This window comes from Myodes glareolus, chromosome 1 (assembly GCF_982192425.1).
Source record: "Myodes glareolus chromosome 1, mMyoGla1.1, whole genome shotgun sequence".
NCBI classification, from domain to species: Eukaryota; Metazoa; Chordata; class Mammalia; order Rodentia; family Cricetidae; genus Myodes; species Myodes glareolus.
The window spans coordinates 129737805-129749339 of record NC_142026.1 but is presented as its reverse complement, the minus strand read 5'-3'; the positions used below and the strand labels follow the sequence as shown (position 1 = coordinate 129749339).

Genomic DNA, 11535 nt, shown 5'->3' with positions numbered 1-11535 from the left:
CTTCCTTCCCTAGCTTGGGACACTCCTTTGGTGGGATCTGGAAACAAGTCCTCCCCATGATGGCTGGCATTCTTAAAGGACATGCTTGCCTGAGATATATCTCCACACCTACTTCATAGGACCAGTTCACAGGTGAGCCACCCCTCACACTATGACCCTTCTCACCACCTGCCTCTTGTAACCTCTAGTTTATGTCACTATGACAGGAGCAATATCAATCTTTATCCTCCTTGTTTTGCTTACCACAATCTTCCCAAGACCCACACATATGATAGTGTATATCATATTCCAGTCCCTCTTGTAGACAAATAATATCTTTTTGCGTGAAATCCCAGTTTGTTCATCCACTCATCTACTTGCTTCCTTTTCAGAAGCAGTAAGTCTTGCTTCAGTGAACACTGTCAAAGAAACACCAAGTTGAGTATTTTTTCTCTCTCTCTCTCTTACAAGTATAATGAACACAGGTGCAATCACTGGTCCTAGTGTGACATCATGATTAATCTTTTTTTGGCTATCAGATTATCAGATGCTCTATTTTTTATAGCAAAATATGTCATATCAGAGTTGGACAGGACAAACCAATAGAATCTAAGAGAGGCACAAGAATCAGACCCACTCTTCCTCACTCTAAGGAATCTCACAATGCTTTTTCAGTCTCTGAGTTCATATGAACTTTGATCATATTGATTTAGAGGGCCTTGTTTTCTTGGTGTCCTCCATGGCCTCTAGTTCTTTTTTATTATATGGTTTTTTAATTTTACATACTAACTCCCATTCCCCCTCCACTTCTCCCGCTCTCCCATCTTCCCCTGTCCCAGCCCACCCTACCCCTGTGCACTCCTCAGAGAAGGTAAGGCCTCACTTGGGGAGTCAAAAAAGTCTGGTATACCAAGTTGAGACAGAAAATGCTATAGGTTATATAAAATAAAAATATCTCAGATGCCCTCATCCTTAAAAAAAAACTAAAACAAAATGTTTAAGATTTGGAGATTAAGATTGGTATTCAAAAATATGGAACGTTTCACGAATTTGCATGTCATCCTTGCATAGGGGCCATGCTAATCTCTGTATTGTTCCAATTTTAGAATATATGCTGCCGAAGCGAGCACTGGCCTCTAGCTCTTAAACTCTTTCCTGGGGCTGGAGAGATGACTCAGAGCTTAAGAGCACTGGCTGCTCTTCCAGAAGTCCTGAGTTCAATTCCCAGCAACCACATGTTGGCTCACAACCATCTGTAATAAGATCTGGCACCCTCTTCTGGCCCTCAGGCATACATGGAGGCAGAACACTATACGTAATAAAAAATAGAAATAAAAATAAAAAGCTCTTTCCCAGCTTGAGAGGAAGGATTTGATGGAGACATCCCATTTATGACTGAGTGTTTCAAGGTCTCTCATTTTCTGTATAATATCTGGCTGTGGATTGGTGTGGGAAATCCTTCTGTATTTGTGTTGCTTTTATTGGTTAATGGATAAAGCTGCTTTCAGTCAATGGCTTAACAGAGTAAAGCCAGGTGGGAAATCCAAACAAAGATGTAGAGAGAGAGTAGGCAGAGTAAGAGAGAAGCCATGTAGCCGCCAAAAAAATTTGCCCATAGATCACGACCTTATGGTGATGCACAGATTAATGGAGATGGGTTAGTTTAGGATATAAGAGTTAGCTAAAAATATGCTTAAGCTATTGGCCAGACAGCATTGCAGATAAAATAGTTTCTGTGTGGTTATTTCTAATCTGAGCAGCCAGGAAATAACGAACAGTCTATTCCAATAGTGGGTCTCTGAATTTGCTTCCATATCAGATGGTCTTTTCTTGAAATATTTTCTCTTGCTGCCTCTTAACTGGCTGGGCATTCCACTACACCCTGTTGATGTCATCAATGATGTCATGAGAATGACAGCCCTCCATATTGCAGCCCACAGACTGTGCAGTACCCAGGATCTCTTTAATAGTTCCAGAAAGTTCTCTGGCTAAAGACCAGTATCGCATCTGCTGGGCAATGTTGACGATCTCTTGAAAGTGATATTTCCACTATGTTTTAGGTGCTTCTGCTTCTTTCCTTCTCTTGGTGGCTCCTTGAGGGCTTTGATGGTCAGGGCAGAGGCAGAGGGCACCACCTCAATCTGGGCCTCTCTGTTCTGGATGGTCCGTTTCACTGTAATCCTCAGGCCTTTCCAGTCACCAGTTGCCTTGACAATATCATCACCAACTTTTTTTGGAGACAGACCTAGGGGGCCAATCTTGGAGGCCAAGGCAGATGTGGGGCCTACCTCACCTCCGCTGCACCTCAGGTACACAACTTTGGTCTCATTGGCGTCATACTTGGACAGCATGATGGAGGCAGCTGGTGTCAGATGAACCCGATCCAGGACAGCCGAAGAAAGTTCCACCATTGCCTCCTCTGAACCAAAAGCCGAAAAAGTCCATGATTAATTTTTGAGGGGTCCCCAGGTTTTGCACAGTAGCATCATTTCACATCCTTCATAGGAGCCCCAATTTCTCTGCATCCTCATAAACATTTGTTTTCCTTCTTTCTTTTTACTTGTCAAAGCCTTCCAAACAGCTATAAAGCAAGGGGCATCACGACTTGATTCCCACCTCCCAATATTAATTCCAGTCTGCTTATTAAATCCTTGTTCGATGAGGCATGTTTCTCACAGCTCATTTCTGCTATTCTGCCAGGTGGACCAATTTATAGTCTCACATCAGTATTTTAAATGTGCTTTATAGGCAAGTATAGCTTTGTTGACATAGCTTTTATTCCCAATGTATTCTAAAGCTAAGGGTCTTTATACAAATATACAGATGTAACTTTTAATAGAGTGCAAACATGTCCCAGGCATATAAAAACTGACAGTAACAATGGACTTCTAATGCCAAGATCATGTTAGAGTCCCTCAGAAACTCTTATTCGTCTGTTGTAAGATATATGGATCATGTTTCCAATGCTCTGAGAGGTTTTAAACAATCAGTTAAGACTTTTTTATACTCGTGATTTTACTAAAAGATGTATCACCTGGGCTTTTAAATGTAACCTATTTTAAAACTGCTTAAGGATGTTATGATGGTCTGTATTGATTGTTGTACTCATTTAGGAGACAAGTCACTTAACACACCTGTGAGGGGTTTAGAAGGCCCATTGCAAAGAAGGGAGCATCGTTCAGTAGTCTGGGGTCCTAGACTGCCTTAAAGGAAAGAAGTAGACTGAGCAGGGGCATGCTTCTCTCTCTGCCCCCTGACTGTGCATGCGAAGAGATTGGCTGGTTCTGGCTTCTGGACCATGACTTCCTCTTCCTTTGTCTAGTTACCTTTGCCACAGAATTCCGTTACAGCAGTGAAAAGGTAACTGTCTTAGTCAGGGTTTTCATTGCTGTGAAGAGACGCCATGACCATGGCAACTCTTATAAAGGAAAAACATTTCATTTGGACTGGCTTACATAGTCATAGGTGTGGTCCATGATCATCATGGTGAAACATGGTGACATGCGGGCAGACATGGTGCTGAAGAAGAAGTCGAGTGTCCTACATCTTGGCTTTCAGACAAAAGGAACTCACTGGGCATGACTTTAGCATATATGAGATCTCAAAGCCCACCTCCACAGTGACACACTTCCTCCAACAAGACCTTACACTCCAATAAGGTCACACTCCCTAACAGCGCCACTACCTTTGGGGGCCATTTTCTTTCAAACCACCACCCTAACTAATACAGAAGTTATCTATCCATGGATTTGTAAGACACAAAAATATTTATCTGTGGCTCAGTAATTAGAAACACTGGCTGCTGTTGCAGAATTTGGATTCTATTCCCAGCACCCACATAACAGCTCACAACCATCTGTAACTCCAGTTCCTCAGAATCTGATGACTGTTCTGGCCTCTGCAGGCACCAGGAACACAGACATATATTCAGGCAAAACACCATACACTTGAAATCATAACTATAAAAATTATTTTAAAATTATTTATCCACTTTTGAGTCTCTCTGTGTAGGTTTTGTATTATTATTTTCTTGTAACCAAAGTATAAAAATTAGACTTTATTATGCATGACAACCTAAGAATTTATGATCATTATTAAACTCTGGCAACATGAATCTAAAAATATGATATGTAGATCACCAGGTAATTAGCCTGTAATTTATGCACCCATAATTAAACATATTAAATTCTGTACTCAGAATAGACTTTGTGGATAATATGTTTTTAATACGGTAGTAATATAAAGCTCACTGAAAAAATTTTTGTTTGTCTAAATTATTTCCCATCAAAATACACATTCACTTGGAATTTAACTATTTCTTCATTTGTCTGAACTTAGAGAGTAAAGGGAGTGACAATAGGACAACATTACTTTTAGTCGTCCAAGGGCGAGTAGCTTTGATTTCTCCTTTTGTGACCACATTCCATTAAAACTTGCATAGCTCAGAAGCAGTAGCATTCCCGGCTTTAAAACCAGAGCCTTTAAGGCCCAGAATTGCCGGCTTGTAGTAGAGGGAGGCTTTCCCCTTATCTGTTCCAGCACCCACACCCAGAAAGTCGCTCAGAATAACTGACATGGGGCCACTGGAAATCTGACAACATCCTTATCAGCGATGGAAGGCAGGAAGAGCGGCCCCACTTTCAGCTTTAAACAGATACAAATCCTACAAGTGTAGGCCCAAAGGAAGTTTTTCCAAGCATTCCTCGCAGGCTTTGAACAGTGGCTTGGGAGGAGGGTTCCTTAACAGTCTTAACTTTGGAAAAGAGGGGGCAGGGTTTCTTTTCTTGCAACTATAATGATAATGATGAAAAACATGAGTGCTCCTTGCTGAGGTAAAAAAAAATCTCTAGTGGAGTCACATATAAGAATGCCCTTCACTTTTCTCCAAGAATTATTACCAACATTTACTTCCATTTTTACAATAGAGAAATGGACAGAATATCACCCAAAAGACAGAACATAGGCAGAAATAATTGGCCAAAAACTAAAATTGGGTAAACATTTTTACTCTGAGAAAATAGATCTTGAAAGTGTGTAAATATCATGTTGCCATGACAGTGTATGTACTCATATTTAAACAACAGCCAAACAAAGAAACATGGATAAGAAAAGTCATACTTAGAGTGACCTCTGCCTTGACTTCTGTAAGACAGAGAGCTGAGTCTGATTGTAAAGCACAGAACCCACAAAACGGGATGAACAAACTGACGTGCCTTTTCATGGTGCTTCAGGGACGTACCATTACATGTCCTTGAGACGAGGAACATCTAATTGGCCCCGGTGACCCACAGAGAAGATTGCCTCACTCTGAGGGGCCCAACTGCAATGTCTGTTCTTTTAGAAATAATCAATATTCATTTCAAGACTGGAAAACAAAGTCAGACTACGCACACCAGAGTCCCCCACTGTTTTCTTGCCTCTTGATTACAACGACAGGCATTTCAGAGACCCCATAGGTTCTGCTCTCTGTTAAGGGGGAGGGTTCCAGGAGAATCTGAGAGAGTATAGACACATTCACAGATACAGAAAAGCAAATTGGAAAGTGGTGGGGTAAGAAGACATCTCACTATGGAATACCTAAGCGGTGCTCGATCAGAGAACAAACTATGGTGTATGTGTTTAAACACAGTAGGGTGTAGATTTTTCATTGTCTAAAAAAATCAAAAAAATAAAATAAAACACAATAAAATTTAAAAACCAAAAATCCGAACTTGAGGGACCTAAGCGTTTGCTTCACGCTCAGTCTACCTATCGTCTTTTCTTGGTAAATCGTGTGGACACTGCTACCAGAACGAGACTCTTATGATTTGGTTGCTTTACAAGTTGTAACATGTACAGCAATGACTACAGTAAGTATGTCTTTCACTAGATCTTAGTCCATGTTATGTTTCATGTACATTGTTAGAACTAACACTGAAAGATCTGTTCTCATCTCTCTTCTCCACTTTCAAAAAAATAGCAAATAAGCTCCGTTTTGATATAGAAATAAAAACTCAGAAGTCACTTCACACATGAAGAGGAAATTTGAAATTCTTACCAGGAATCTTCTACTTACTAGACTCAAAGGGACTACCTTGGGTTTATCTGTGTGATCAGTTTTCACACACAGTGATTGATCATAGCTGAAGCACAATTGATAAAACTCAGCGACAGATATGGGGGTTCAATCTGAAGATCTGAAAAGCAAAACAACCAGCCACTGGCTCTTACCTCGACCTCAGTCCAAAATGGTGATCCTGCCTCCAGAAAAATCTCAGAATGAGACTGAGCCAGAGAGCTGTCTCTTTCTGTTTTATAAACCTCTCTAGTGCTGGGATTAAAGACGTGCACTACTGGGATTAAAGGCATGTTCTACCCAGTGTTTATGGCAAACTAGTATGGTAACACACACCTTTAATCCCAGATGAAGCAGAGTGTGGTGTGTGGTGTGTGGTGGGCAGAAGTGACTCCCAATGATGTCTACACCCTAATCCCTAGAACATGTGAAAGTGTTGCCTTGCAAAGCAAGGGACTTTAGAGATGTGAGTACATGAAGGGGCTTGATGAGGGCATTCAGTGTCCTAGAATATAACACAACAGATGCAAAGGTCAAAGCTGCTGAGCGTGGACGGCCATGCCTGGACCATGTAATATCTGCCAATGAATGGAAAGCAGGAACAGAAGAATCAGGCCAGGAGAGAAGCCACATGGACTGCAGTTATCAGATCCAGAGGGTTAGGCCTTCCCAAGGCTGTTGGAGCCTAGGTGATTCTATCAAGAGCCCCAGGTGTTGGACATAGGGCTGTGGATCTGCTGTTTGCACTTCTGTGTTTCAATTTTGATCCAGGCTTTTCTTGCCATCCTTCTGTTTCTCACTATGTCATTTATATTGGAAGTACATATTCTTTTTTGTTTTAATGAGACTAAAAATTAAGAGATTACCTTGGGTCCCGGAGGAGACTTAGGATTTGGAACTTTTGAACAGTGCTGGGACTATGAAAGACTATGGTTTGAGATATTTAAAGATAGGTGAAATGCATTTTGCATTATAAGGTAAAAACAAGACTTTAGGGGACAAGATGGAATGTTATGGTTTAAAGTGTAGTGTTTAGGTGTCAGACCGGCAAAGGTGGAGTTGTGATAGTCTCCATTATTAATATGACTGAATTTAAAATCACCAGGGAAACTCTGTGTGTGTGTGTGTGTGTGTGTGTGTGTGTGTGTGTGTGTGTGTGTTTATACATCTTTTTCCAGGAAAGTTTAACAAAAGAGGGAAGAGTTAGCCTGAGTGTGGATACCATTATCAGTGCAGTAGTACCCCAAACTGAACAAAGGGTTGGAAATAAGTGATGTCAGATGTCTTTCTGTATATGTGTTGCTTTTATTGGATAATGAATAAAGCAGTTTTGGTCAATGGCTTAGATTTTCCAGGTGGGAAGTCAGAACAGAGATAGAGAGAGAGAGAAAGAGAGAGAGAGAGAGAGAGAGAGAGAGAGAGAGAGAGAGTGTAGGTGGAGTCAAAGAGATGCCATGTAGCTGCTGAAGGAGACAGAGGTTGGAACCTTCCCAGTACGCCACAGCCTCATGGCAATACATATTAGTAGAAATGGATTAATTCTAGATGTAAGAGCTAGCTAGAGATACACTTAAGTCATTGGCCAAACAGTGTTGTGATTAATACAGTTTCTGTGTGATTATTCGGGTCTGGGCAGCTGGGAAATGAATGAGTAGTCTCTGCTTACAAATGGCACCAGCATAAGGAAACTATATCCACATAAAAACTGAGAGGACTTAGGAAGGAATTCTTGACACAAAAGAACAGAGTTCAGCGCAACTTCTTTGTAGACACAATTTTTTTCAGATCGGCTCTGCCTGCTGGCAGTGAGCAGAGGTGCGTCTCCTCTAAGAGAAGGCTTCCTAACTCAGCATGAGCAGCAAAAACTGTTCAGCTTCTTTAAGAAGAGGCTTCCTGGTTCATGCTGGCTCCTGGTGGCATGAATAGCTCTGGCTATTCATTTGGAGGTCCTGCACCTGAATGGGGTTTGTGAGCAACATGTTACAAACTGACTAATGGCAATATAGACCACTGTGTCCCTGGAGTTGGGGCAGTGAGCATGGCTTGCAGAGGTGGTGAATAGAACTCCATTATGTTGGACTGGATGGAACAAACAGGCAGGACTGCAGAGGTGGTCCTAGCCCTGCCCACTTAGCTCCTGGTCAGAAAATGATTACAGATACACAGTAAGGACAGATTCAGACAGTAAAAGACCTCTAAATATAACACAGTGTGTTTTGAAAAATGTACATAGGCTTGGGAAAGAGAGAAAAAGAGTATGATAGTTATAAAAAGTAGTTTTAAAAACTAAAACAAAGTCTTAAAAGAAACAGAGCACAGACAGTCATAGATTAAAAGAGTAAAGAAAAATAAGAAGAATAAGCCACAGAAAGATGCATAGAGAGTCTGGATTATGTATATTATTGTGGTTTTTTTAAAATTTTTTGACTGTGAATGAGCTAAGTACAGAAAGACATTTCATTGTACAGGTTGCTAAGCTACACCAACATATATTTTAAAGGTATGTTGATTTCAAAATTTGAGTCTAAGGATATGTTTCTTTGGAAAAGTGGTTTTGCTTTTGTTTCCATAGAAGATGAAAACCTATGGATTCCTTCCAGGGTAAAGTGGTTTGATGGAACAAGATCCCCTGAAAGGTTCCCGTGAACCCTAAAAATACTTGGCCCAATAAACAGCAGGAAGCAGTTTGGAGAAAACTATGCCCAAATTCCAAAAATGATTGTTTAAAAATGTTTGTTTTCACTTAAAAGGGGATATGATACAGAGATGAATACTTTTGCATTGGTATGGATCTTAGTCAATTGATACAAATTTATGGTCAATTTTGTTACACTGTGTATGTGTATTTCTACTCTTGTTTAAGGCATTATGCTTAAATAACTTATTTAAAAATCTAATGATAATTAAAAATGAAGATTAATAGTCTTTATATTTATAATAGTCAAAATAGTAGTCATGTTAGTTAGGTTTCCTACATACACAAAAACATATTTCAGTTACATAGATAATCTTCAACACCTCAAAGACTATGGAACATGGCATTTAAAATGTTTTAAGAACTTAGACTTTTCATAAGAATGAGACACATCTCCTGGCAACACTGACCTACTTCAAGAGAATGACGGACACTGAAAAGGTTTCTTTGGAATTTGTTAGTCATTTTGACAAGAAACTACTGTTCTTGCCTGAGCTGCTTGATGGTATGCTGTATGAACTGTACATACAGGGCCCACAGAAAAGTGACTGCTGAACTTTCCAAAAGACAGAATGATCCTTCAGGATTCCTGCTTCACAGGAGAAACTGCCAGACATTCTGCAGAACACAGAAGAAAGCCACTGATGAATTTTGCCATTATAAGGCAGGACAGATCTTTAAATTTCCTGCTGCATGGGAAAATCTACTGCATACTATGGACCTGTAGGCTGAAGATGGATGCCTCCACGTTACAGAAGAACTTTGGGTGACTGTCCAGGCAGAAAGGTGTCTCTGTCAATTCTAGAAATTTGGAAGTTGCTTACAATACACTTCCTGATTACTTAGGTAATATTATATCCTTCTGGTGTCTTTGAAGAATTGAAGACAGTTATAATTTTCCTTACTTATGTTAAAAGATAAATTAACTATGAAAATTCAGACTCATAAAGAAATACTGTAACTATAACTCTTGCTTGATAACTATTTTGTTATATGTAATTTTTCTATTATATATAATGCTAAAGCTACATTTTCAGAATGTTGTACCCTTAAAATCTATATACCAAAAATATAACAGCTAAGAAGTCCAAGTTTAACTCTTAAATAAAGTCCTGTGATTTTTACCACACATTTTATTTATTTCTGTGGCTGTGATAAACACCATTGCTAGAAGTAACTCAAGGAGAAAATTATTTATTGTTTTCTTACACTTTCAGGTAACAGTCCATCATTGAGGGACATCAGGGCAGTACTCTGGAGGCAGGAACTGAAGCAAAGACCATGGGTGGCACTATATGCCTGCCTCTTTTCTCAATACCTCTAGTTTGTATTAAGTTGACAAATCAAAACATAAACGAATGAGAAAACAAAACAAAAAAGGACATTGTGCTGAATCAAAATGTTCTTTTTCTTAAATTTGAAGTGAGTAAGATCACAAGTGAGCTTGACATGTTTCTCTCAATAAAATGCATTCATATCTACAAGTGTTGTATGCATTAATATCAAATAATTTTTATAGCACAGATACTAATTAACACATTCTAAATATTACACTTTTAATATAAAGTAAAGGGTCAGTCATGGCTTTATGTGCCTTTTCTCCTATATGAATACATTAAAAGGTTATTTTTCCTTCATTGACTCACTTGGGTCACTCTGTTGAAATTTAAATATAATATTATGGTTCTAGATTGACAAGTCTGTTCCATGGATGGTTGACTTCTCTTGACAAATAGAATATCTGAGTTATTGTATCTTTTCTTGTAAATTTTAAATCAGATGTTATAAATCTTCCATTTTTTTTCCTTAGGAAGATTGGGTCTCTTATTCTAGGTCTTTTAGGTTTACATGTGAAATTTCTTACACATTTCATTAATGCTATGGTTTGAATCTGTTATTTTTTCCATAAGTTCTTACTTGCTCAACATTTACTTCCCACCTTTGTGGGGGGTGCAGGTTGGAAAGAACTTAGAACCTTTAGGAGGTGGGTCCTGGCAGAGGTATGTAGGTCTCTAGAGATCAGGTCATTTTAGGAGGTGAGTCCTGGCAAAGTTATGTAGGTCTCTGGAGATTAGGCCATTTTATATCACTCCTGGGGCCTCCGTTCTTGCCTTGTTCCCTGCACCCTCTCTGTCCAGGTGAGAGGATCCACCACCAAGGATGCAGCTGTTCTGCCTTCCACCATGATGGACTGCCTCCTGTGAAACCTGAGTCAAAATAAACTTCACACCCTACAAGTTGGCCCAACCCACAAGATAAGTAACTGACACCGTTACAAATCTGTTGCCATGTCCTTATAGCTTGTTGCTATGTCCTTATATCTTGTTAAGTACATTTATTGATTACAGTGTTTGTTAGATGTTGGGTCCCCAAATTTTGGTGTGTTTACTGTTATGTCACTAAAAATAACACATTATTCTCTCTTACTCTCATTCCAATTTTTATGTCTGTAATTTTTTCACCACTGAATGCACCAAGTAGAGCTTTTCATGTAAGGTTGAGTAGCCCTGATAGAACTGACTTGCTTTACCTTGCTCCTTACCTTAGGACAAAAGTATTGATTATTTCGCCATTAAATATATGCTGTAACATTGTAAAGAGGTGTCTTTACAAGCTGATGATGATCCCAGTGCTTTCTTCTTAGAGTTTTATCTTGATGGAGTTTTGTTGAACACGTTTCCTAATTTATTTAGAAGATTGTCCCTGTCTGTGCCAGCGATGAAGATGCATAAGAGTCACCTCCCTAATGCTCACCTTTCATCCTGGGACAAACTCATTTTTTGATGAAGCATGCCTGTGGAGTATT

General features: G+C 39.5%; 1 non-coding gene and 1 pseudogene across 1 annotated transcript; both read right to left on the bottom strand.

The window, feature by feature from the left end:
- Positions 1–1005: 1005 nt before the first annotated feature.
- LOC125392432 (U6 spliceosomal RNA) lies at positions 1006–1109 on the bottom strand. Its single transcript, XR_007229512.1, has one exon. It is a non-coding gene; the product is annotated as a U6 spliceosomal RNA (small nuclear RNA).
- Positions 1110–1834: 725 nt separating this feature from the next.
- Positions 1835–2330, bottom strand: LOC125392227 (large ribosomal subunit protein uL11 pseudogene; annotated as a pseudogene).
- Positions 2331–11535: the final 9205 nt, after the last annotated feature.